This window comes from Rousettus aegyptiacus, unplaced genomic scaffold (genome assembly GCF_014176215.1).
Source record: "Rousettus aegyptiacus isolate mRouAeg1 unplaced genomic scaffold, mRouAeg1.p scaffold_m13_p_15, whole genome shotgun sequence".
Classification (NCBI taxonomy): domain Eukaryota; kingdom Metazoa; phylum Chordata; class Mammalia; order Chiroptera; family Pteropodidae; genus Rousettus; species Rousettus aegyptiacus.
Window position 1 is genome coordinate 41,265,840 of NW_023416290.1, and position 27,754 is coordinate 41,293,593.

At 32.9% G+C, this 27,754-nt stretch overlaps 1 long non-coding RNA gene across 2 annotated transcripts in view; it reads left to right on the forward strand.

Moving 5' to 3' along the window:
- The window catches only part of LOC107507141, a 105,092-nt gene that overhangs the window by 50,381 nt on the left and 26,957 nt on the right, over positions 1 to 27,754 (forward strand). Inside the window, exons 2-4 of one of the 2 annotated variants that reach the window (XR_001596101.2) lie at positions 5,474 to 5,543; positions 10,834 to 10,986; positions 23,738 to 23,823. This is a non-coding gene — a long non-coding RNA (uncharacterized LOC107507141). Of the gene's footprint in view, positions 1 to 5,473; positions 5,544 to 10,833; positions 10,987 to 23,734; positions 23,824 to 27,754 lie in introns of both variants that reach the window. The other variant, XR_001596099.2, reaches the window with a different exon arrangement.

Below are 27,754 nucleotides of genomic sequence, written 5' to 3' on the forward strand. Positions count from 1 at the left end.
TTAAAAACAGCAACATGTTTTATCTGAAAAAAGAATACTAGACTCTGTTAAGAAAATTGAGATGCAGGGCTTGGTATGCACTTGAGGTTGGGGCCACTTTCTCTCAGTGGTGTATACTTGTTTTTCTGTTTTTTTTCCACCTCCCTGGCAGGTATTTAGATGAGGTGTTTATGAATTTCTTCTACATACAGTGGAATGGTAGGCAGTATGTTACTCCTGAAATAGTTTTAGCATGCCTTAGTAACTTTACACATGAATTAATTTTATATATTTTATATCTTATTTCGTTTAGCTTTCAAAATGCAGCTATGCAATTCTGTAAATGCATTTCTAAAATTCAGAAGTTGTGAAAAAGTATTTTTTTAAACATTTAGAAGAAAAATGTGATCTGATTTGAATATGGTCTTTAATTATCTTATGTAATTTGAATATTCATATATTTCTTTAATAAATATTACTACCTTCTGTTATATTGTGCTGCCCTAGACTCCAATGTATTGCATTATATGAGCTTTCTAAAACCCAAAGAAGCCTCAATTTCATAATACATCTTGTTGCAAAAGTTTCCTATAAGAATTATAGATCTTATATTTTTATTTTCCAAAATTTTGAGTGATTTGTTTTGAGCCTAATGAACTAATTTTGGTGATTGTTTTTGAGACACTATAAGTGTTATTATTTGATTTTTTATTTATTAATACTTTGGCCATTTAATGCCAAGAATTGGTTTGAAGAAGTAAGGCACAATAATTCATCATTTTAAAAACAGAAAAACTTGAAGAAGCCTTAGTTTATCTAGTACAAATGGATCTGCACCATAACACTTAGATTTGACATTTAAGGTCTGAATTTTTATAGTTGGGCTAGGGAAAAAAAAAAAAAAGATGCTTTAATCTAGTGTTATTTCATGGATTAGATAGCAAAAGAATTTGTCATTCTTTTCTTTTTCAGTTTATTCATCTTCGACATTTCTTTCCTCCTGCTCAAACACATAAAACAAAACAAAAAACAGGAAAGAGTATTAATGTATTAATATCTACGGGAAAGACCAATTATATTTTGGTATGTTTACTTTTATTAAATTTAAAATTTAGAATTAGGTCACAACATATTTTAGTGACAGGATTCCTTGAATTTGTAACTATATTTATTTTATTTTACTTTGAAATATAAGTTAACAAGCTTTTGAAGACATTCAAAAGTAACATGAGGTTAAATACATTTTTAGTAAATTTGCACGAGTAACTACAAATCAGTCTTTGCCTTTGTTATAAAATTATAATTTTCACCAATAAAGATTCAAAATACTATATTATATTTTTTCCTTAACACAAATGAGTGGTGAGACTTATTTTTCATAGAAATGTTAGTATGCATATTTAAAATAGTTTTATATTTGAACACTCTCAGATTAGTCATTTGTTTATTTCAATGATGCTTTCATGAATGCTGAAGTTCAAGAACACCTATGTTCTATTTTAAAAATGTACACATACATTTACAAACCAGATTTTAATTTTTGATTAGCTGGGTCAAAATTTTATTTATTGTATTTGCCTCTTAGTGACTTTTGCAAATGACCAGCCTGAATTCCTTCCTAATGGAAAAATAATGGTTTATAATAACGAACTGTTTTCAAAATAATTAATTCATTTAATAACTATTTATTATTTTTTACCTTATTCTGACAATTATGTCATTGGGAATATAACAGTGACAAAACAGACAAAAAATCAGCCCTTAATAAGTCTAATATGCTAGTAGGGCAAGTAGTCAATGCCCAAAATAAGTAAAGCAGATAAGAGGTTAGATAGCCTGAGAAGGAGAAAGAGAATTCCAAGGTGTGAGTTTTTAATTGTAGATGGAGTGATGAGGAAAGGCTTTACTAAAAACGTAGCAGTTTGAGCAAATACCTAAAGGAAGACAGTAAGTGAGTCAGGTAGATGATGAGCTAGAGCAACCAGCCAACATAAAGACCTGTAGGCAAGAGTAGGCCTTCCGCTTCCAGGAAGAATATAGCAGCCTGTGTCCATAATGCATGTTTATTTTTTCAAAGAAATTTGAAAGTTAATTTTCTGAAATGTTATTTAAATTTATAATAAATTCATCAATAAAATAGAATTATGTGTGTATCCTTCCCCAAAATACTTTGATATTCATTGTGGAGATTGCTTGAAAAGAGAAATAAGATCTCTCTGTGAGAGTTCTATACCGCTCAAAGTGGTCAGTCTGCTTGTGAAATGCAGCATGAAATTGTACATATTGTTTTAAAAGCCTACAAATAACTAGAAGTGACCCAGCGGAAGAGGTCAACATGGTGAGGGAACTTCAAGCCACTTCATATAAAGAACAACGAAAGGATGAAGAATGTTGTGTCAGCAGGTAAAAAGTCTTTCAGGAGGGAGAGGAGCAGAGAGATGAGAGCTCTTAACTTTGATATTTTGCCTGAAGTAATCATGCAACTTAAAATCTGGAGATTATACTTGAGCTATTAGCTCAATCTTTATTTCCATGTTGCTCTTGTGCAGCCAAATTAGACTTTCTACAAGTAGCCAAAGAAAGTCAGATAAAGTAACTAAATAGATACTTTATGAATATAAAGTTTCTAGAACCCGTAAGAAATGCTTGGCACATGCACTCTTTACTTCATTTAGGTCTTATGAGAACCTGAGGTGGTTGCCATCACCTCCATTTTACAGTTGAGGAAATAAATTCCAGGGCATTAGGTCACCTGTCCCGAGTCCTACTGCTGGTAAGGACAGGTCATTTCCAAGGCCCACTTTCCGTAATCCTCCACTGCCATCCCGGAATCCCACTGCAGTGCAATACAGGGAAAAAGCTTTCTAACCAACAGAGTCATCTAAGACTAGAACTACTAACTTCACAAGAAAATGAAAGTATTATTATTTTAGGTGGTCATCGGTGGTATTTCAGTAATGTAGTTTTAGGATCCCTCTTAATGCTAATGCCTCGTAATCAAAGGTTGCAAACTATGTTAAAAGAATCAGAATGCTTTATAGTGAAAACAGATAGTGTTGTTTATATTCTATATATGCTTTTGAATCAATTTAATTTCATTTTTATATATTATACTTTTAGTTGTTAGGCTTTCTAAAACCCCCTACCTCCTCAAAGTTGATATGTTAGCTACAAAAAAAAAAAAAATCAAAGCTAGACTTTTAGATATCTGTTGTTTTCAAATTATATCAGAACCTAAAAACATCTAGCGAATATGTACTTTAACATCTAATGATAGCTTCTTTATGAGGTTTATTTGTCATATTATCTAGAATATTCAATTTAACCAAAAGCTGCTACAAAATCTAATTCTTACCCTTATCTCTTTACATGGTGCCTCCCTGAGTGACAGAAGTGTGATGCTCAAGCTTTTGCAGACCATAATACCACTAAAATACTAGATTATATATTTCCAACCTATTTTTAATAAATGGAGACCTTCTGTGCTATTATGTTAGCTTACCATTCCCTCTGTTTCTAAATGAACAGCAGCAGCAGGAATTCTGAGCTGCTGCTTGGGGTGCCAGAGAATATAGAAACTTCAAAGATGTCTGCTGTTGGGTTTGACATAAAAGAGGGACACGTACATATTTTATAAATGGTATTCGATTTATGCATGGCAGAGTAGAGCTTGATAGACACCTCATTAAAAATGTCCTTGCTGTTTTTTTTCCTAAAATATTGATTTCATAAAATGTTGATATTCTATTTGTTCTAATTTTCCCAAGCTTGCCTAATTATTGAATAAGTTTTACTACTTCCCAGATGTTCTTGTGTCTTTTCCATATATGACAAAAATAGCCTCTTGTTGAACTTATTTTGTACCAAGAATTACTTCTATTGAACTAGCTACTATTTTCATCCCTTGCCTGTATGCAAATTTTTGATGTGATCTGCATTTTAAAAATGTTACCTTGTCACTAAGTTCTTCTCTGAACATCTTATTTAAAATTGCAACCCTGAACAAGTACTGTCCCCAGTTCTGCTCTATTTTTAATCAATCGTATTTATTACTTCGTAACCAACTGTATATTATATTTTAATGTGGTTTATTTTCACTTCCTCCCACTAGAATAGCAGCTCCATATAGACAGGGTCTCTGGTCCCTTTTGTTCAAGATGAAAGTGGCTCAGAGCCTGGCATGTATCTTACACATGGTAAGGGTTCAATAAATATTTGTTGAATATCTCCCATTTTACCTATGAGGAAAATGTAATAAAACAAAGGAAAATGAAGTCATTAGTTTCCTGAGCACCTTCATGTGCAAGGTGGCATGCCAGTAGGAATGGGAATTAAATGGTAAGGAAAAAAACTGATAGGGGCTTCACTTCCTCAATCCCTTAGAACTGATTCTGAAAGGGAGGACATTAATTACATGGTTATAGTTTGGAGAGAGAGGAAGAGAGAGAGAGAGAGAGAGAGAGAGAGAGAGAGAGAGAGAGAGAGAGAGAGAGAGAGAGAGAGAGAGCACGTACATGCGTGTGTGCGTGTGTTATAATTACCAACTGGGATGAGGACTGAAAAAGGCTGAGAGCTTTTGGAGAGCCTGAGCAGCACACTTAGTATATGGGCGGGATGAGGGGTTAACCTATTTGAGACAGTGAAGAAAGATTAGAGAACACTTATAAATAAGGGGAGAAAAAAAGAAAGAGGGAAGGAAGGAACAAAATAACTTTATCTTACAGATAAACTTGTTTATATTTGGTGCATATATTTAAACACAGAGTACAAGTGTTGTCCTGATGTCCATTCATATAATAACACTAATTCAAAACTCCTTTACATGATCTTTGGCAATTCTAATTACTTATTCAAAGATTTCTGTTATTTTCTGTATTCCCCATTTTCTGGAGCACCTTTGGCTCTGAGCACAGGGCCCTGCAGACTGACGTGGTTAAGGGTTTTTCCCACTGAACTTATGTTTTTCTGCCTAGATAAGAAGCCCCGCTTTCTTTCCTTGTCATCGAGGCATTTTGCACGTACGGGAGATTTCACTGAGTTATTAGGGAGAGAGGGTTTTTACGGCAGCGGCAGCGTTGCCCATGCCAGTTACGTGGCAGTTTAAGCCGCTAGGACGCCCGCTTCCCACCACGTTGTTTGTTCTCTTTGCTCTCAGTTCTCCTTGTTCTCCGATATTGCCTTTTCCGTTTTCTGTCCCTGAAATCCTTTCCCTGAAATCCTCGCGCATTCATTAGCGATGGCATTCAGGTTTCTCTCTCTCTCCCTCCCACCCCTCCCTCTTTCTCTCCCTCCCTCAGTTCCATAACTTAGGGTCTTATCACTCTCTCCAGAGATTCTTTTAGTTGAAAGACCACTTAAATCAGTGTATCTAGGGTTTTACTTTTTGTTTGTTTCAATTTTAGTTATTATGTCATATGATAATAAATATCTCTGTGCAGTAGGCTCTCTTATTAAATTAAATGGAAAGCAATTTCTTTTATCTTTATTTCTGCAGACATCTTAGGTCTTCTGAGGTGAGTGCCTTCATCCTGGAATATATTCTTTATACGTTACTTTAAAGAGAGGTTAGTGAACTCTTGTTTTTAATGTATCTGAAAATGTTTACTTTCATTCTGAAGTTTGGTTGGTTATGTAATTCTAGCTTCAGGCTTATTTTCTCTAAGCACTTTAAAGATATTATTTTACTATCTCTAGCTTCCAATGTTGTTGTTGACAATTCACAATTAGGCTTACATGATCTTGTTCAGACTTTTAGATATGATGTCACACACACACACACACACACACGTATACACACGTACACACACCGAGAAGGTATGAAATGATTTATTACACAATTTATGTCTCTGGTGAGAGCAGAAGAAGCCTTTTAAAATGGTCCAAAATAGCCTGAAAAATCAGGAAGAGAGACTAGCCTTGGATTTTGTGTACTTAGAGTCTGTGGCTGAGACAAGAGGTCCTATGCATAGGCAAGGGACGGTGTCGTCTGATGCTCAGGACAGCACCAAAGGAATGGGGCACCAGGGGAAGAGAGAGCGTGAGGCTTAAAAGTCATTAGTGGTCACACATCCAAAGGTGGAGTCCAACTCCTCGAAACTCCTCTGCATTCTTATAAGTATTTTGAACAAATTTATATAAAAGTTTCATCAGGATCGATGTGACAATCATACAGATTCGCTTTCTGGTTCTTCAAAAAAACTTCCCTGCCTTCTACACCCCACTCTCCACACACACACACACACACACACACACACACACACACGCGCATGCACACACGCACATGCACACACCACACACGCACACACACTTTTATCACAGAAATTAGAGATAATAGATAAGTACATGGATGGATAGAGAAAAGGTAAGTAGGCAGATAGATTAAGTATTATGAAGCCAAATTGAACTAATTCAAGGACAAAAATCTACCTTAATTACTACAACAATTAACATTTCAGCATAAAATACTGCTCTCGGGTCACTTCAGTTTTCTCCAGAAGCATGAGCATGCTCTTGCTTTTAATTTATATCACTATATGTCTATTCATAGAACTTGCGCCAAATAAAGACAATCTAAATGAGAATGTGAATCTTAATCTTTTCAGATATTAAAACTTAAATGTGGCTGTTAAATGAAATGTTTTTCATTTTTAACCATTTAATATCTATAAGGGCTCAATACACAAAAAACTTCTGTCAAGAGTTTCATCCACTGCATGCACAACATTATTATTAATATCATCGAAAAAGAATGCCTTACCTAGATAAAATGTCCTCATGCTCACCTTTCTCCGAACTTCATTGTTGACTTAATAATTCTGGATTTTTTAAAGCAGTTCAGGAACATAAGGCAGCAGAATCATTGTTCTTTACTTGATCACCAAATTGCCATGGCTAAATCTTCTTGCTTACTCAACATGTTTCTTTAAAGTGCTGCCAGTTCTTTATTGTGAGTCTTCAAGTTTATGGCCAACTATTTGCTAAAGTTTTAACTCTAAGTAGTAGGTTCTGGACTTGTTTATACATGGCAATAAAATTTTATCATGCTATGAATTTCAATGCAGTTGTCAATTCTATTTATTCTCAGGTTTGCAGCGTCCTTACTCATGTTTGATTTTATTTTTATAAATCAAGTTCCAATTTCTCCTTAATGTTTGAATTAGCAAACACAAGAAGCAGGATTTTTAAATTCCTATTACAACACCTGCTTACCTATTAAAAAACAAGCCAAAAAATAAAATTCTAACAAAGTGGGTGCTTCAGAAATTGATGTTCCTAAAAAAGGGCCATCGAGCCAGTCTAAGTATCAAGGTAAGATGGAAATTTCCACTGTAAAGTGTCCCATTACAGTCGTCCCAGGAGAAGACTAGAACAATGCAGTATATTGATCATTGTAATATTTTCATCTTCATTAAGAAAATAAACTAAAATAGCAAGAGTGCTGAACTCAAAAAATCATGTCACACAAATGAAAAACTTTGGAGTAATTATTAAGAAAGTTTAGGGAAGCATTTTTTTAAGTCTGAACGCTGTATATACTCAAACAAGACGCTAGTGTGACTTAGGTAAGGCCTGTAGGCTGCAGTGTATGGAGTTGTGTGAAATTAAAAACAAAACTATACAAACAAAATTATCATACACAGTTAAAACCTCTTTAGTCTTTTGGAATCTAAAACCAGGGAGGCAAGATTGCCTCTAGGGAGTCTTTTGTGAATCTGTGGCGCTCATCCGGTTTTAACAAGTACACACATATTTAAATAAACATTATTTTATTTTAAATTATCATTATGCTTCATTTATTTATTTATTTATTTATTTATTTACTTACTTACTTACTTATGGCACCATATTAAATATTTTTGAAGTGATATACAGGAGGTGATATTATACAAACATTTTAACTCAGGACAATAAAGGCAGTTTTATGCAACGTTTATCTTATAGAAGAGGGTACTTTGAATTTGGTGGGGTTGGGGATCACAGCAGCACTACAGACAATGTCTGCATCCCTTACCAAGGTCAACTGCTACGAGTATGTGAGTAAACATGTATGTGCTTCTGAAGAAAGTGACTACATCTTACCTACATTTAAGACTGAAGCATCTAGAACAATTCCTGGCACACAGTATAATCTCCATATATGTTTGTTGATTTGGGTTAATTGAATTAATTAGCCGATGCCTATTGATTTAGCCAAGCAAATGAAAACATTATGTAAATTAAGGCTGGGCAGCTGTTTGCAGACAGAATCAATATATTACAATACTAGTATAAACAAAATGCTTGTGTTTAAACTTCTGGCCTCTTTGCTGACAGTTCAAAATAAAAACATTGAGGAAAAGTTCTTCCATTGACCTTGGTGGCTCACTTGTGTTATCCTGAACCAGTCACCATACCCAGAGAATTATGTACTGAAATTCAATGGAACCTCGTTCGGGACTGAGAGGTAGCATAGTTGCAAATCTGGCCAAAATCATATGATTGAAGTAGGGGAGCAGCAGTAACCCAAAAGGAAGATTGAAATGGGTTGTTAGGTGCATAAACTATGAGACACCTTTGAGAATCTGAAGATTATGGAATCTCTTCCCAGAAAAATTTGCATGGGCCCTCACACAAAAAAACACACAAATTATGTTTTATTATATATCAAAAAAAGTTTGTTTTAAACCCCAACTTCCCTCTCTTTGACTAAGTTATGGAGCTGGATGAGTATAAAGCAACAGCTTGTGGTATTAAGGGTCTTCTCCATGTGAAGAAGCCTGATCTACAGAATAGAATGATGCTAGACACACAAATACAGCAGGCGAGAGAAGAGAGAGAGAGAGAGAGAGAGAGAGAGAGAGAGAGAGATCAAGACCGAGACAGAGAGACAGAGAGTCAGAGAGAGAAAGGGAGGGAGAGAGGAAGGGAGGGATAAAGAGTGTGAGAAAGAGACAGAGACAGAGAGGGACACAGAGAGAAGCGAGTCCTTGAACTCAACTGTGCTTAAGATTTGTTTTGTTTCACAATTTCCCAGCCGTATGAGGCAATAAATTTGGCTTTTAAAAAATTTATTTGGATTGGGTTCTGTCACTTGAAACCAAAGTAGTCTATTCAATACTGATTGGTAACTCTCAAAGTAACTAACTTTAATTTGTTTTGTTTTGTTTCTAGCCAAATAAAAAAGATAATATATATTGTAGGACATAAATTCATACAAATTCACCTTGAAATGATTATGGATCTCTTTTTCTGAATGATGATGATCTGTCAATTTTGTTATGAAGTTTTCACAGACTGTTACCAATAAGATATTAGAATAAGTCCCACAAAGGATAAAACATTTAAACTCAACCTGGGTTATGGAGATGCAGTTTATTGAATGCTGACAAATTAGAAGTATGCTAATAGTCTGTATATGATTCTTTCAGTGGCGATTGTTGTCTTAATGATTATCACAGTATTAGCTGTATATTTTCTGTCTGTTTAATTATGTTTATTTGAAATATATATTTATTAGCATTAAAATAAAGTGATATTAAGCATAACAATTGCAACATGTTTTCTAATTTCTGAGCAGTAGTGATTTTTGAAGGGGGCAGGGAGTGTTGGGAGAAAGGTGTTAATTGTTAAAAACTTCAAACAAACCACACGCCCAAATGGTCTGCAAACCAAGCCTTCTGTGGCAACACAGTTTCTCAGCCAGACTATAGAGTTAATGATAATTTTCTCTCCTGGCATAAATAAATTAATAAATAGATAGATAGATAGATAGATAGATAAATAAATAATTTTTCTTGTTTTGATTAATTTAACAAGTTTTTTTTTAGAAGCTAATAGTGTATGAGGAAGTTGCTCACTTAAGTCCCAGACAGAAATTTTCCACAGTAAAAAAAAATAATTATTCTATTAATATTTCTCGCCTACATCTACAAGCATAATTGTTTCACTCATAAAGATGTTTAAATCAGTCAGACTGCCCTCCTTTCCCTAAATTCCTAGGATGTATAACACATTAGAGTGATTTTTGATTGCCTTAGGGATCACAATGGTCAACTAATTTTGCGCGTTGCCATGGTTACCACGCATCTTTTCTTTGCCTGATTAAACTTGCAAAGTGAAAAAACCGTATTTCCACTGACTTAGTTATTATATACGTTAAAGGCCGAAGGTTAAAAATACCACCCATCTTCTAATTATTATACCACCTAGGTTATAATGAGTGATCTCATAGTTCCAGTGATGCTTAATGTCTTATTTCAGTTGGTCAGTAAATTAAGGTGATTGAATACATGGCTAATGCAATAATTAATTTAATTTTAATTCAAATTAACTATTTAAATACACATTCAGTGGTATAAGAGAAATTGTGTAGTTAGGGGAAAATTTTTAATTTAAATTGGAGACAAAATGATAACATTAGCTAATTTGGTTTAATCCTATAATTATAAACTTTAAAATATTCAAATCACAATTACCAAAAATCTTCATTGTTTGAGAACAATTTATTTTTTTTACTTTTAACTGTGTTCAGAGGGAGAAAAAAATGCTTGTTGCCTCTTTCTTTTCATTGATTCCATGGGAAGAAAAGAAGCATATAGAAAATAAATAATCTTGAAGGTAATTATTTACTAAGAGTTGAAACTGCTTGAGTTACAGATTTGTGAGAAGTTTTAATATTTTACACCTAGTCTATATTTGGGTGGCTTTGAAAACGTTGGTTATACTCTAGAAGTGGATTTAATAAAGTATTTTATCCTATTTTGTAAAACTCTACGATTTTCTTTTTAGATGATGTAGAGACTCTATATTTTATCCTGCCTTTTTTTTGGTAAAGAAAATTCTATTTGTTAAATAAGAAAACAATTGTTTTCTAAGGCGTCCAACTTTTGAGTCCAATTACCCATGTGATTAGATCTGTGATGCTCACCACTCATCTCAGTGTCATGGGATATGAACAACTTTCTCTTCTTATATATGAGAAGGTGTCTATTATAGGAACCATTGATGACAGTTAATGAAAACTAAATGGTAAGTCAACATTCAAAATAGACCTCTATTTCAAAAGTCCAGTATTTTAAAACAGACTTTTATTACGGTCTTTTACTGAGCTGGTCACAATTCAGAAGCAGTTAATCCCATGCAAAACGAGTACCATGTTAGGCAAGCATCATCATTAAAGGGAATTTTAAAAATGTCTTGTAAAAGAAAACTTTAAATGATGCTTTCTTTCTCAAGCTCAATTTATTTACTTTTTAATCAAATTTATCGAGGTGACACTGGTTAACAAAATTATATAGGTTTCAAGTGTACAATTCAATGACATGTCATATGTATATTACTTTGTGTATTCACTACCCAAAGTCGAATCTCCTTCTGTCATTATGTCTGACCCCCGTTCCCCTCATCCACCACTCTTCCCTACTTTCCCTCTGGTAACCACTAAATTGTTATCTGTGTCTATGAGTTATTGTTTGTCTTGTTCATTTGTTGCTTTCAGTTTTATATTCCACATATAAGTGAAATCATATGGTTCTCAACTTTTTCTGATAGAAATGATGCTTTTCTTAAGATTGAATTGTTTTCTTGTCATATTATGTGTCATAATATGGTCTCACTATGCAATATTACACATATCGACAATGGCCAAGTGAAAACCATAAGATAATAGTTTCTATACATACTATGAGAATTTTTAAAGAAGTTTATATTCTGATTTATAACATCGCTTATGTGCTTGGCACATGATGGAAACATGTAAGTATTGAATAAATGAAAGGAATTAGAAAATCTTTTTTCATAATTACAAATGGGAAAGAGTCATACTATTCTCATATTTGTTTCCTAGCCAAAGAAGTGACATGGTTTTTAATAAAATTATCATAGAAATAATTTATTTCTATCAATTTTCATGGAAAAGCTTTAATGTAACTAATGTAAAGTTTTAATGTAAACAGACTAACGATAGGGAAACATAGAAGTTAATATGTTGTTAATACCTACAGAAGAAAGTGGCTATTATGCTCATTGAAAGTCAGTGTTAGTCATATTATAATAATTCAAGTTTATTAGCAATTTAGAAAACTCAGTAAATGATATATTAAAATTTACAGATGGCTCTAGTTATGATGTTTTGCTCATAAAATGATGCAGTAATTACCTTATTATTACTTGACTTTAAGTGGCCATGTTTTATGTTGATATGATAATGAAGAAATGAAAAAATGAAAGCAAGTAATGCATTTAGAAGACAATAGAAATATGTAATGAGAACATTTAAGCATTTCTGGATGAATGCAGCTCAGATAACCTTTAATTTTGATCTCTTCTTAGAACTTTTGTTGGATAAGTAAAGGGAAGATAGTGTTTCTACGTTGTACTAAGCTAGCATTTATTTTCCTCTTTCCATAAATTACTCCTTCAAATTAATCTCTATTTTCATTTTAATTAAAGGACAGATAATAAAATGAGTGAAGATCTCTATTTTATGGGGCACAAATCAAGTAATAATAGTAGTGATGGTCATGGAGATGACATCAGTGTGGCAGTACTACCATTAACTACCAGCACCACTACTAGATGACACTGATCCACACCTTCCTACGTCCTAGGTCCTGTGCTAGACATTCTACGTGCATTAAACTCACTTAATCCTTATAGTAATGAATCTGTTGTTGTTATTATTATTTTTATTATTTAAATCATGGTAGGTTTATATCCTGTTTAACAGAAACACAGGCACACTTCTAGATTTAATCAAATGTGACAGGTCTAAATATATTTAGGGCAATATGGAGGCAGATTGTCCACTGCTTCCCACTACCAAGAATCTTTTTTGGAGAAACTTTATTATTATAGAGCTCATATTCAATACTACTATTTGGAGATCAGTATCTGGGAAGAAGAACACATTGCATAAGGGAGATAGAAAACTCACCTTGTAAAATATGACATTCAATTTGTGTCTAAGGGTGAAACCCTGTGTTGATTAGAATGATGTATTGTAAATTAATTACTAGTAATTAAATTCTTATGCTACACCTGGTAAACTGATATTGATTCCGATATGAAGAGTTTTAACATACAAAAGTAGACTAATGATGGAGAAACAAAGCAGGTAATAGGTTACAAATATTTACAGAAGGAAGTGGACTTTATACTCATTGAATATCAGTGTTAGTCACATTATTAGTCATATGCTTGTTAGTCATATGATAATTAAGACAGGCAAGTTAAATTGAGAAAAAAGCTGATTAGATTACATATATATTAAAAACTTTTAAGTGTCTTTTTTTTTTTAATATGATGAAATTCTGTCAGCTATGATTTAGAATAGGCATCTGGCACTTTTTTATACTGTGGCATATTGTTGACTTTGTCTTAATTTCTTAAAATATAACTCTAAAATAAACTTTATACTTCTTGAATCTGGATATACATATAAAACTAAGGCAAATTACAATACACATTATATGAATACTTGATCAATTGCTCAGTTAATAGCAGATTGGACTTCATGGAGTTCCTAGGTTAAACATTAAAATCTTCAGAGTAACTGTAGTCATAATCCAACTTTTGCTTTCTAAATTTATTAGTAACATATTTTAATCTATATATGCATGCATTCAAATTGTAGATAGTTGAGCTAGTGTCAATAGTACTAAAAATATCTGATAAGGCAATAAAAAAGGAAAAAACCTGTCTTAACCTTTCAGAATTTTCTTTAGAATTGTATGATCCACTGGAGCATAAAGATATAACATCTTTTGCCAAGGCATCTGTCATATTCTTAAACAGGCTATTTGCCAGGTTTGTTTAATGTATTACCATCACGAACTAAAGTTAAGATTTACCACTTGACCTATAATTACACAGATTTACTAAAATGTTATTTCAAACATGTAGCCCTAGAGGTCACTCAATTTAACTGTCTTCCGAAGTTATAATAATTGATTATAGTAGAAGTCAGATGGGTTGCATACAGCCATAACTGAACTCCATTAAATGCATTCACAATGTCAAAGTCAATTGCTTCTGGCAATGCCATTTCTGTTGATCAAAAGGTAATGGGAAGTGACAAGCAGTATCACAAACATTCCACTGTAAACGAAACTCTTCAAACACTTAAGCGACTATGGTGATAGCTTGTTTTCATAATAGTCAAGCCCAGCAAAATCTTTTACAGCTTTCAGAAACATGCCTATGTTTTATAGGAGCAAATCTTCCCTGAAGACTTTGACTATAAGCCAGTAAGGTACTCTGAAGAATGATGGCAAAGAAAAGCTCATGTGAGAAATCCATGTAAGGAACCTGCTTCCATACACAACGTAGTTTGTTTGTCTCTTTTCATTCCCCACTTAAATAAAGACCCGGATGGTATAAATATATTACTCCTTCATTATCCACATCATGTACATTTAGGGTTTTATAAATTTATGATTTTTTCCCTGCTTCAAATGACCTCTCCTCTATTCTTGTCACTGTCCAATGCAACCTCATCTCGCATGATTAGCCTCAAATATACTTTCCCTCTACTGCTTTCCCTAAACTTCTTCACTCCAAAACAAAGAATTGTTCTTCTATTTGTGTTTATAGGATTTTATTTAATACATAGAGTATAATAAACCAAATATCTCAGTTAGTAACTCAAAGCATATCATATTCTGCATGTAGAAAACAACTCAGTATTTTATCCTTCCCAAGGCAAATTATTCATACTCTTGAATTTATTATGTAAGTGATTGGAATTACCATTTATCTGTCAGGCACCGAGTCAGAAACTAGGACATTGTTAATAACTATACTCTATGCCTCATCATGAATTATGTTTGTACAACCAATATTTTTGTCTGTACCTCATGAAAAAGCATGTTTGAAACCTCAGCTTCTCTGTGTCAACTCTGCCACTGGTATCAAATGCCTACAGGCTTGCCATCAGTTTCATTTTTAAATGTATAATCTGAAAATTGTTTCTCTTTATTCCATCATATTGTCATTGTTATTTTCCCAATAAATAAATATGATGTATAGTATCATCAGTAAGTCTAAAAATACAACATCAGTGTGTTCATGGGCTCCTCATTGCCTACAAGATTTTTTTTTCGTGACAGAAAATAAATCTTCTTTCACTTATACAACCTAATTTTCCAGTCTCTTTTCTTGATACATACTTCTTGGGCATATACTCACCTTATCATTCCTCTACAAATTAAATTATTCATGCATACATCCAACACACATATATTGAGTGCTCTCTATGTGTTGGACATTGTTTTATGGCCTGAAGTTAAAACAGTGAACCTCAATGCACGGCTCATCTGATCTGACTGTCTCTCACCTCCTTCAGATTTTACTCAAATGTCACCTTCCAATTCAGGTCTTTGACAACTCTATTTAAAATTACACCGCATAAAAACCCACTTCCTTTCTCACTTCCTGATTTAGCTTTTTCCCATAGCTTTTTAATCCTAAAATTACTCTACATTCTAGATAGTTTGTTTATATCTTTTATTCTACTATAAAATACGATCAGTGAAAGCAGAGAACTCAGTAAAGGTAGCGAACAGCCCTAATTTGTGAAATATCCCCTAAAGGAAAGTGAATCTTATATAATTCAAGCCAGCATTTTACAGTTGAGTTTACTGCTGTCCAAGTGGAGAGGTTTTTTCCTCCACTGTCAATCTTAAATGGCCTTAGTTTAATTTTATCAACAAAGGTAAAGGATTTATGTAAATACCTGCATCCTATTTTTCCATAACCTAATTATACTCATTTCATACATTAAGACTTGTCTCAAAAATTCCTTTCCTATGAAGCCCTCTTGATATTACTGGTAGAACTGCTTTCTTACTTGTATGTGATACCAAATAAAGGTAATGTTTCTACACAGCATTTATCATAGTGTATTTTAATTTTATTGAAAATAAAATTTACTTTAATTTTATTCAGTTTCGTAGCATTAGGTGAAGAAAGGGTAAGCAAGCATTAGCCTGAACAATAGGCATTTCCTAGAGAATATTATTATGATTTTCTTCCCTAGAGAAGAGATGCAAAAGTTACACTGACTATATTTGCAGCTCAGGTGAGTACACTTTGATTTAAAATTTAAAACACTAATATTAAAAAATGTTCGAGATGTGCTGTTATTTTGAAAAATAATAAAGGAGAGATGGAACAACGCATCAGTTTTGCTTGAGGAAAAATATCATGATGAAACTCTTTATTGCTTATTCTCTATACTTTTCGATTTAGACCATATGAATACATTACATTTAAAATAAAAACAAACGAATACAATACCCCTCTCTTTTATATTGGTCAGCATAAAAAGCTAGAGTCAAATTCTTATTTCTAGAATGAGTAGAGTTCTGATTCTTTAGGATAGTTCAGCTATCAGAGATGAGCTGATATATTTAGACATCAAGTCCTAAAAGTGAATAAGCTAATAAGAGTTAAGTACTTGGGGTGTGTGTGTGTGTGTGTGTGTGTGTGTGTGTGTGTGTGTGTGTTTGTGTGCATGTGCATGCATGTGTGGAATACCCTTGGGAAATATTAAAACAATGTTCGTTCAATTAAAAAACACTTATTGAGTTTCCGTGCTAAGTATTTGGCATATAGTAATTAATTTGATGGCTATATTTCTTGCCTCTAGGAAATTACTGATTATTCAGGAAGAAACAAAATAAATCATTAAAATGACTAAGTGCTATATGCAACAAGTGTTGTGTAAGGAAAGCAGAGGATCATGCAATAGAGAATGAAGAAAGGACCAGTCTAACTGGGAAGGCCTTGAGAAGAGGTTATACCTATGTGAAACCCAAAGAATGATAAGGAATCATTCATGAATAGCGAGTGGAGGATTCATGTTCTTGGAAGAGGTAGTGACTTGTTTAAATATTCGGAGGCAGTAAGGAGACCACTGTGGCTTATCAATATGGGAGAGAAATTAAGAAAGATAAAGAGAGAAACATAATATGAGGTTGAAGAGGTTTGCAGACACCAGACTTTGCAGGGTCTTATAAGATGAGGTAGGAGTTTGGGTTTTACACCAAGTTCTGTAGATCTTATGAATAAAGCTCGTTATGCCTCACAGGCAATATTTTACCATTCTTGCTATATCCTCATGTCACCTTTTCCTATTCCTTATTTTTTCTCTGTAAAATAGGTTAAACCTGACTTTAGACTTCTAACCTGTGTTGCATCCCAAAGGAAATTAAGATGGACAAAATCTTTAAGCCCATGTGGCCATCCTAATATTGCCTGGATTTCAGAGGACTGGAGAACAAAGGTCATTTAAATCACATACAGAAAACTGATCCCCTCCAGAGTAATGTTTTGTAGGTATAGATGGCATGAAAGTGTACCGACTTCAGCATGTCTAAAATGTATATTTTACATTTACTGTATAGTCATGCATTTCTCTTACAATAACCTATAGATGCTGTTGAAATTTCCCCAAACTGTGTAAAATAAAATAAAACAAAACATCATTTTCCAAGAACAAAACTTTAGTTTAAAAGCAAATTATATAGCAAATTATATAGAGAGCATTCCTTTATCATTATTATATAAATATTATTGTTGTGTGGGTGATCATTTGCATATCATTAGCATATATTAAGCATTCCATTGCTAGGTCCATAATTTTGTAATAACTACCAACAGTATGTAAAATACAACAATAATAATTGAAATCACCAAGAAAAATTTTTCTATGCTTAAATTGCAATAACTAATTTGATAATTCCTTAATCTGATGAATACATCTACTCTGAATTACATTACTACAGACCAATTTGTATTTTTCGAATGTTAATGTCACATTTCTATGAGAGATTTTCTTTTAAAGAAAAAGGAATACAAAAATAAAAAATGACATTTTCAATGAGTCATTAAAATCATTCTCAATTTTCACATTTTGAGGGAATAGACACATTTAATTAAAATTTCCATCAACTCTACACCCTTTAACTATGTATAGCCTTTAGCAGTTTATTAAATTCTCATGGAGGAAAGAAATCAGTTCTGTCAGTATTTCCTAAGATGAAGTATTAGGGACACATGGAATGTTTTTGACACTGAAGATTACCAGATATTATGATTCCTGAGATCTATTTTGAGACCTGGTAATCAGTGTTTTCACAAGAACCTGTATGATTCTGATCCAAACCCAGATGAGATGGTCTGCTACTGAGCACTGAGAAATTGGTCCTACAGCGAAGGCTCTCTAATGGGCAAACCCAAAGAACCCAAAGAAATAGGATTTATACTTTTGCCTTTATACAGAGGTTAAAAATAAAATCCTCTGATATAAACAGCTCTTAGTCTGTTACTCTTACCTGATAATTACTGGAGGGCATTGCTCTGGGCAAAGCATATTGTAGGTGCTTTTCCTGTTACTCTTTCTAGCCTCGAATGAAGGATTTACACGGAGTAAACTCGGCTATTTTCTCTTACAGAAATTTAGTGAGAATTATCCATATCCTGTTGAAAATCAGACATGAAGGAAAATGACATTACATAGCTATTGAAAATGAAAAATAGTCTACATAATTACAAAATATGAAATATAAGAAGCCCATATTACAATGGTCATATACATTAAGAATTTGCTGTACTGCTAAAACAAAGAACCAAAATTTGAATTATGTTAAAACAAATTAACTTGTAACCAACCAAAACTAGCGGATAACAGTAATTAGTATCCTTTTAGTCCTAACTCCGTGCCAGTCAGTATTGTAAGACATTTTAAAGATTAACTCATTTAATCTTCACAGCTATTACAAATAATAGCAACTATCATTCTCCCTAATTTACCAATAAGGAAATTTAAGCACAAGAAGGTTGATAACTTTCTGATACTAAAGCTTACAGAGCACCTTGTTGTCAGAACCAGGACTGAATCTAAATAGTTTGGCTCATGACAATTTCACTCTACTGACTCACTCGATAAATGTAACCCAAAACTTATTAACCTCTTGTGCACATGTTTAAAAAAAATTCCCGAATTATTTGTGGGTCTTGAACAGCTACATTTAAAAATCTTTTCCAATTTCATAGGAGCTCATATTCCCAGCTGAGAAACCCAGTCCTCAGACTAGTAAGTCATATATAAAGTTCATTGTCAGCCTTTTTATGTATTTACAAATAGAGAGTAGCAATAAAGACAGGCGTTATAAAAAAGAACCAAATAGACATTTGTCACTACTCAATTTTTCTGCCAATAATGCCTTAACTTTTTGAAGCTGCCCTCCATATTGTGCGTGGAAAGTTACAGTGCTCCCCTCCCCCATTTGTCACCCTCCCAACTAGTTTATAGGCATCTTTTCTTCTTTCTTCAAATCTTTTCTTTGCACTTTAGCCAGAGTGAATGACCTGCTCTAAAAGCAAATCAAATAGGGTATCTTCTCCTGCTTTAAGCCTCTCGTGTCAATTCTCATTACTTTGGGAATGACTTTCCTTTTCCTTTTGAACAGAATACATCTTGCAATTTTACAGATTTTATTGCACCATATATCTTTCATTCATAGGTCTGATCACAGGTGAAATTTTATTACTTTGATGTTTATTTGATTAAAATCTGTCTCCTGTCCTAATGGAAAGATCTATGAGTTCAGGGACTGAGAATTTTTAATTTTTTGCTTGCCATTATATCTCCCATCAACATTCTAATTGTTGGGAAATAATGCTCCATGAATATTTTCATGTTTCTGCATGGTCAGTGCTTTTTGAGAAAAGAATTACTGGCATCCTGAATTAAATAATGATTAAATGATAACCATGTGTTGGAAGTTAGAGACAGTGAATTGCTCTGGAGAGATTTATAGGTTAATCACCATTGGAACCATTTGTAACTTATTACCTCAATTCCAGAAAGCTGTAAAAAAAATTAGGGATATCCCCCTCCTCTTCGAGAAGGGATTTGTCTACATTAGAGATTAAAGCTTCTTCTCCTCTCTTAACAGAGGTGGATTCTCTAGCAGCTTCTATATAAGACCTAAAGGTCTGAGATTCATCATTTTGGGGAAATCTTATCCTGAAGTACAAGCTCCCCTGTGCTGACAGGGTTCATCTGGCTCTTACAGTACCACCCCTATGCAGGGAGAAACAGGTCATGGGGAACAAGATTGCTGTATAAGTAAAAAGATAGTCTTCCTCCTATGTAGAACCTTCCTATTTATTATCAGGATATCAGAATAAAATAAATACATATAAAAACTTATCACTGGTGTTTTATATATATGGTAAGTAACTTTTCAAATAATAACTAAGATACATATGAATATATGAGGTTTCATATCAATAATATATGTAATTATATAATTATATTCTCCCTCAAAATTATATATATTTATATTTGATGTGGAACCCTATAGTAAAATAATTTTATTTCTAAATGAATAAATAAACCTGTTTATTTGAATATAAATAATTATATTATTTAGATATATAACATTTTATTTTCAGAAGTCAGCACCCATATAAGCATTGGTTACTTTAAATGTCACATATTTCATTTTTTTCTATTATTTAAATCTAGAAAAATCTAAAACTTTTTGATTAAATTAATCAAAATGTTATTAAAATATTAAAGGAATGTGAAAATTCATAAAATTGATAATACAATTATTACATTAAATCATTAAGAAACTTATACTACTTGATGTAGAAAATAAAACTACCACTCTACCCAAAACTGGTTAATAGAGCAGATATAATTCAATTGGGTTATTAAATGTTTTAACACTTGTGTTTTACTTTAAAATGATCATTTTTCCTTATTGTAAGTAATATATCTTATTCCTCAAATAACAGATTTTATTGTTACTTCCTTATTTTTTCTACTTAAATATATTTCATGGTAGTATTTTTTATACTATTTTATTTATTACTTAAAATACATAGCAAACATTTGTATCCATCTCAGCCATATTGAAGCTTATGTATAACATTTTGCATCCAGTTCTTCCCAACTCCCTTAAAATTGTGAATAATAATATCAAGAGTGTTCGTTCCTATCCTTAAGATTGCCTCGTCCTAGAAGCAAGATAATATGAACACAGCTATTGATTCCTTCAAAAAATGTTCATCGATAGCTTATGAGCTTCCAAATATTCTCTTATATAACAGGAAGCTGTTGATTGTGATAGCAGTTGCAATTTTTACCCTTACAGGTCTACATCTAGCATGGAAACTGAAATTAATAACCACAATATAAACCCAGCTTCGTAAAGTTGTTCGGAGGACTAAATGGAATAATGCATATGAGCACTTGGTTGAATGTCTGCAGATATCAAGAGCTTAATATATGTTTATTACCATCATTATTTTTCACATTAAGAGTACAGTAGAGGATAGGTGTTTAGATGGAGTTAAATTATAGCTACCCAAAATACAGCTTATAGCACGGAACCCAGACTGAGTGCAGGGACTGGGGAAAATCTTACTGCAGGCGGCAAAACGACAGGCATATTTTTCGTAGTAAGTGCTCAGCTACCACTTCATGATTCTCACACCTGCCTCCAAATATCACACGGACATCTGTCTTTGGAAGACTCTTTGTCATATATAAAGCTTTACTGAAGAGAAGTATAGAAAATATTCTTTTAGATTTTCATGTTTTATAGTACAGAAAGAGAAGTTAGAAAAAGGGTTTTGAATAAGCATCCGTTAGCTAGCTTACAGTATCTGTACAATCTACAGTCTACTCACAGTCAGTAAAATAAAATAATTATTCCTTGTTTATATCATTATGTTAGGGGTCTCTGCTCCCTGTTCATACATGTACCCTCACCCCTTCCATCCTATTAAACTAACGTCTTCAACTATATAGTCCTCAAAATCAAGTGGGTATTGTAGGGATACACCCACTCTTAATTCTCCTCAAGTTGTTTCATCTCACCATCGTGAGAATTTGTCACTTAACTGAAGTCAAATGAAATGGGCCTAGAAAATCTTATTTAGCTATTTTTCCAGAAAGCCAAAAACTGCTTTGTTGTACATCTGAACAATCACCATTACAATGAGAAAACTGGCATTGTTGAACCCATAAAAAAGTCTCAGTTCTTGCCTTCATATTCACTTTGATTAAGAGTCCAGTAAGCAAGCATTGGATGACTATGGATGGAAGCTAGCTGGAGAGCAGATAAATCATTTTAATCTTGTTAAGAGCATTTCGTGTAGAGGGAACTGAGAGGTGAGCATTCTAGGTTCATTCCAACAGATCAAACCACGTAGTTATTCATTAGACATTTTGATCGCCAGTCTTATCTTCTTTCTTATAAATATCCAAACATCCATATAAACTGTTACATGCATACATGAACACACACACAAACACACACACACATACACCCCTCTGGTCATTTCCCTTCCCATGAAAATTGGTCATTTAAAGGGAAAGCTTAAAATTCTGCAAACTTTGAAGATTTCCCTTCTCTACACTCAGAGTAAATTAGTGGGACTCCAAAGCTGTCACAGTTCCCTACTGGTTGGTGAAACGCCTTTTGTAAACCAGACAAAGTTATTTTTCTCCTTCTCAGTTGATTGGATATAAAGAACTCACATGGAGGTTGTAACTGTGTGTCGAAGCAGAGTAGACACGTTGGAAGTGTGAACTAACTACTTGTGAATGAAGTACTGTTGATGTCTGAATACATGGCTAGATAGTTCAGATATCACCCAATTTAATGGCAAGCTCAGGTTATGGGGATGCTTAGGTTTCCAGGGTGGAAGCATTTAGCCTGTACCGTGGTTCAAGAGTGAGCAAAGTTTCACAGAAGCAGAATAGTTATGTGATGAAGAGGACATAGCTTTGTTCTAAAATCTTACGGTCATTTGATGTTATTTTACAATTGAAGCTTTTCATGGTTACCAACCAGCATTGCAATCTACCAAAAAAGTGCTTTAGGAAACATTAAATCACCTGACTCATACAAGCATTTTATCCTTAACCAGCTGATAGACTTTTTTTTTTCTTTTTCCTGAATGCATTCAAAATTGAAAGCGTTAGATAATCTTTGAATGGTCAAAGCTTTTAATGAGTATGCTTTCTTTTCGGTGCTAAAAAGTACAAGACATAGCAACTTGTTTTTAATTTAAAAAATATATTTTAGCATGCTCTATGCATTTTGATCATCAGTCATTTGCTGGAGTGAAGGCCACCGAATTTCAATAGAGTTTATTTCTGATTTTCTGACATGCATGAATCTTCTTATGGCATTAAATTAATACCTAGTAGTTCCTGGTCACTGGGTTCTACTAGTGTGATGTGAGCAATCCAGTGGATCAGAGTAGTATTCTCTGGAAAGATGAGATGATCAATGTTCCTGAAGATTAAATTAAATTATATTAAAATTAGGGAAGAGATATAGTTTTGAAACAATATGGTAATGTGTATTGTTAACCATGTCAGATGAAAGCAAACTACTTTTCAGTTTTCTTCTGAAAAAAAAAAAAAAGTTTTGCTAGATTAATTGCTATACACCAGGCATCATGGTTTTAATTGTTTCACTGAAGTAATAAAACTATCTACAGGACTACATTTTTAATTTGTTATGTTACATAATTAAATATTATTAATCAGTACCCATCTTTTGTATCAATAAGCTAATCAAACAAATTTAAGTTAGATATAATAGGATTAATCCTTGTATTCTTCAAGTCTTTAATTATGTCACCGATATGTAATTTTTCAAGGGATATAGTACTGCTTTTAATGTACAATTTGGTAAGACAAGAGAGCAACAGTGGGGTTCCCACTTTGTGCTTTCTGCAACAGCAGCAATGGGTTTATGGATCAGGAGCCAGCATGAGGTCCAGCCAATGTCTGAGTATGTCTGCTGCAACCAGATATATGGGAACGAGGAGGTAAATACAAAATAAATTCTAAGATCCACTGGACCCATTGCAAGATAGATTTGTTTCTAAACTACATTTATTACCTAGTCCTATTAGATTTCTCTGACCAGGAAACTACATAGTAATCGCTGTGATTGGTACGTTAATTCAGAGGATGATTCAATCGACCCCAAAATACCAAGGTATTTTCTTTTCTACTGTGCACAGTTACCCTGGTAAATGGTTGCAACCCCCTTTAGGGAAAGCTCGGAGGAAGGTTTATCTAATATAGACTTCTCAAGACTTTTCTCAGGAGTACCAAGTCTGTCTTTTCTTGAGGGCCTCTGAATCTATGAACTTACCTAGTCCTGATAATTAGATGATTATACATGACTCTATTTTATAGCAGTTCAAAATTAGGCCTCAAAAGTGTTTATTTTTGTCTTATAAAAATGAAACATAGTTGACTGCTCCTTAATTTTGGTCATAGGAATATAATCATCAATTGCTATTGTCGAATACCCACTTGGGTCAAATAATTCTTATTTTTAGTTTAGTATTCTTGCCCATTATGGTATTATATCAATCTTATTTTTGTAGCTAAGTGCAATGTGTCTATTTTGGTTACCAGCATGCCTAAATTAAATGCTACTATTTTGATGTCAGTCACTTGGGATACAATCACCCATGGTAGCATCACCCACCATTATCCTCGCCCAGAAAAAAGAGTCACTATGTCACTTCTCAAAGAGACTAGAAAACCTTTCACCAATGTAGGTCTCAAAAATTTTGTCAAGGACCTATTCTCAGTTAATATATGGTAAGTATATTCCATGTTAACCTGCTTAAGTCTTTAACTTCTTTTTAATAAATGTCTGTCAACTTTATTTACTTAGATGCCATTGATTCAAGGTTTCATTGAACTAGCTAAACAAACATTCCCAGCTGTATGAGTTAAAACAATGAATGCAGAATAACCTATAAGTGTGATTATATCAATACGTTCACTTCAATCTAAATTGTATTCCACCTGGTAGATAGCACCTTGAGAATTCATTATATAAATCCCAAAGATTTGCCAATATAATAAGCAAAATACTATAATTCCTTTGGTATATAATTTTTTTCTTCTAAATTTGATTTTAAAACTTATATGTCGTGATATGGAGAGATATGTTCCTAGTCCTAGGTCTGGGGGCAATTTGACATAAAAAAGAAACTGTAGGAACTGACACCTCTTGAAGCAAATTGCCTCAGATTCTATCATTCTAAGATGTTTAAGGCAAGATAAGCTCCATAATACAGAAAAGGGGCTGCCGCACCAGAAAGGAGATTCTGTGAGGTTAGCTATATTCAGAGCTATCTGAATCCTACGAAATACATCTACTCAAATTTTGAGGTTCCCACTATTTCTTATAAGTTTCCTGGTGATTCTCTAAATTCAACGTATGTTATACTTGAGTGAAAAGGGCCAAATCTACATCTGACTTTTTGCAGCCTATATTCTGTAGTTATCAGAGAAAGAGAGAAAGAAACCTCTGCTTTCTATTATCTAGTATTTAGCTGAGATTTTCAAACTCTCAGTTTGACATTTTATAGCTTTAAGATTTCTAGCGCAATTAGAAACAATCTAACCCTGAGTCTTTACATTTTTCCTGCCCTTCCCAGAGGTCTATCAAAATAAGTACATTATTTATCAAAACTCCACTTTTAATAATTGCTTCATTTCAGTTAAAAACTTAACTGTTTTTTCACAGTATGCCATAGATTATTGGTGAACCATCATCAGAAGCTAAATAGATTATCACTAAATTAAAAAAAAACTCAGGCAGGTAAGATAGTTCCTAGATTCTTAGTTTCTTAAGTATGTGCTAACCTGGTATCTCCATTGATAATCACTCTATAAGTTTTTTTTTTTTTTTTTTATAGTTTCAGGCAACATAATCCCTCACTCCAACCCCAAGCAATTTATGCAGAAAAAAAGATTAAAATAAAGAAATTGATTAGATTACAAAATTTCTAAGAAGATCAGAGAATCCTTTCTGCTACCACACGAAAAGATTTAATGCAGCAATTATCAGTGTGCTACCATGATGCATATTTCTAAAGGCATTGCTGTTATTGTTGTCCATTCTTCAACACCTATAATCTTTCACCAGGTCAAGAACAAGTTTATACCAACATGTTTGACAGATAATGCCATAAAACAAGACAAAAATCAAAATTTCCCTGAATGCTAAGTGGAAGAAACCATAAGATACAAATATCAAGAACTTCAGTTCCAAGGGCCAAAGCCAGGGAAGCAAAGTCAAAGTTGGCTCAGTGGTCGACTAAAAGATGAGCCTAAGGGACATGCTAAAATGAACAAGAGTGCTAAAATAACAATAGTGCTAAAATGAAACATGGATATGAGTAAAGTGTCTCTAAGTGATATTAATATAAATTATAATTTTATCTTGATTATATTTGAAACTTTGACTTTTGGTACATTTGGGTACATTTGGTTGAGTAAAAATGAAGAATTTATGCATTACCATATAAAGACACAGTCAGAAGAGACAAGGAAACTACAACAAAATTAGTGTTATGAACACTTAATCCAGCAATGGTTGGAAGGAAAAAAAGAAGACACAGAATGGATAATAACATCAGGTCATATATTATAGAGTATGATAAAACATCTTTAAATATTTACAATATGTCTATCTTAGTCTTCTTGTTATTAGAGATTGCTCAGTGATAACTATAATTTATTTCAGTTTCAAGATTTTTATTATTACTATGAAAATTGTCTAGATGTCATTAAAATTAGTATTGGTGGTCTAAAATTTTAATATATATTGCTGAACTAGCACAAGTAAGGAGCTTATATATTTCTATGCTAGTTTAATAATGCTTTTTTAAGATTTAGCTCCCAGCAGGGAAAACATTTTAATTTGGCAGCAAAAAGTGATATTGAACATCTAGCTCATAGTTGCATATTTTTCCCTTGAAAGTTGATAGATATAAGATGAATGGATAAAATATGAAACCCTCAAGTCACTGTTTTACATATAAGTTGGCAAAAATGTGTTCAAGTGTATTAAATAATTGATGAAAACTAAAACATCTATTAGCAACATATAATTTGTATTTCTGACTGTACTCTTCTCATATTTGGTATCTTTTGCTCATAAAATCTTTTGGAATAAGCCCTAAAGTTAACTATTCCATTTAGTTATACGATCCTCTATCAAAATTTATACTTATTGTCTTAACAAGGTAACACATTAAGAATACATATTTTAGCATTTTAAATGTAAAAATTACTTTGGCACAGTTTTGGTAGGTGAAGGCGTGATCCTTCACAAATTAAAATATTCTAGCCATTTCTATAGAAAATACTTGGGTACATTTCATCCTTAGAGAATAACAAATAAAACAAGAAATTTTAAAAAAAATATTTTTAAAAGATATTCTAGTCAAATAATATAGTTAGAGAACACACATAAGTTAACAATAGACTTCTCTGATTAGCTGAAATATTACTAAATAATTTTGTTGATATCATGTACATTTCACTACAATGTTTGAAAAGATGGTGTAGCTTTTTATCAATAACAATTTGTCCACTAATAGAATCAGAATGTACCTAGGTGTATTTTAAATATTGTTCCCCCCACATTTAGTCAGAGTATAATATTTAGGTGCAGAGTAAAAATTGTCAGCTGATTATTAATTATCAAGCTATCTTGGGAAAATGTTAGATCTAGTGCTATTTGTATCAAATGGCTTCTAAAAAGTATTGATTAATTATCTTATTTGCATTATAGAAATTGATTTTATAATGAAAATATATTTGGTATAAAATTGAATGTAAGTTCTTATAACAATTAAAACAATATTTCTCTTGAAGCACAGATTTATGGGAGTGATCATTTAGCATCTCTACTTTGAAATCAAACTGTGAATTTGAAAAAAT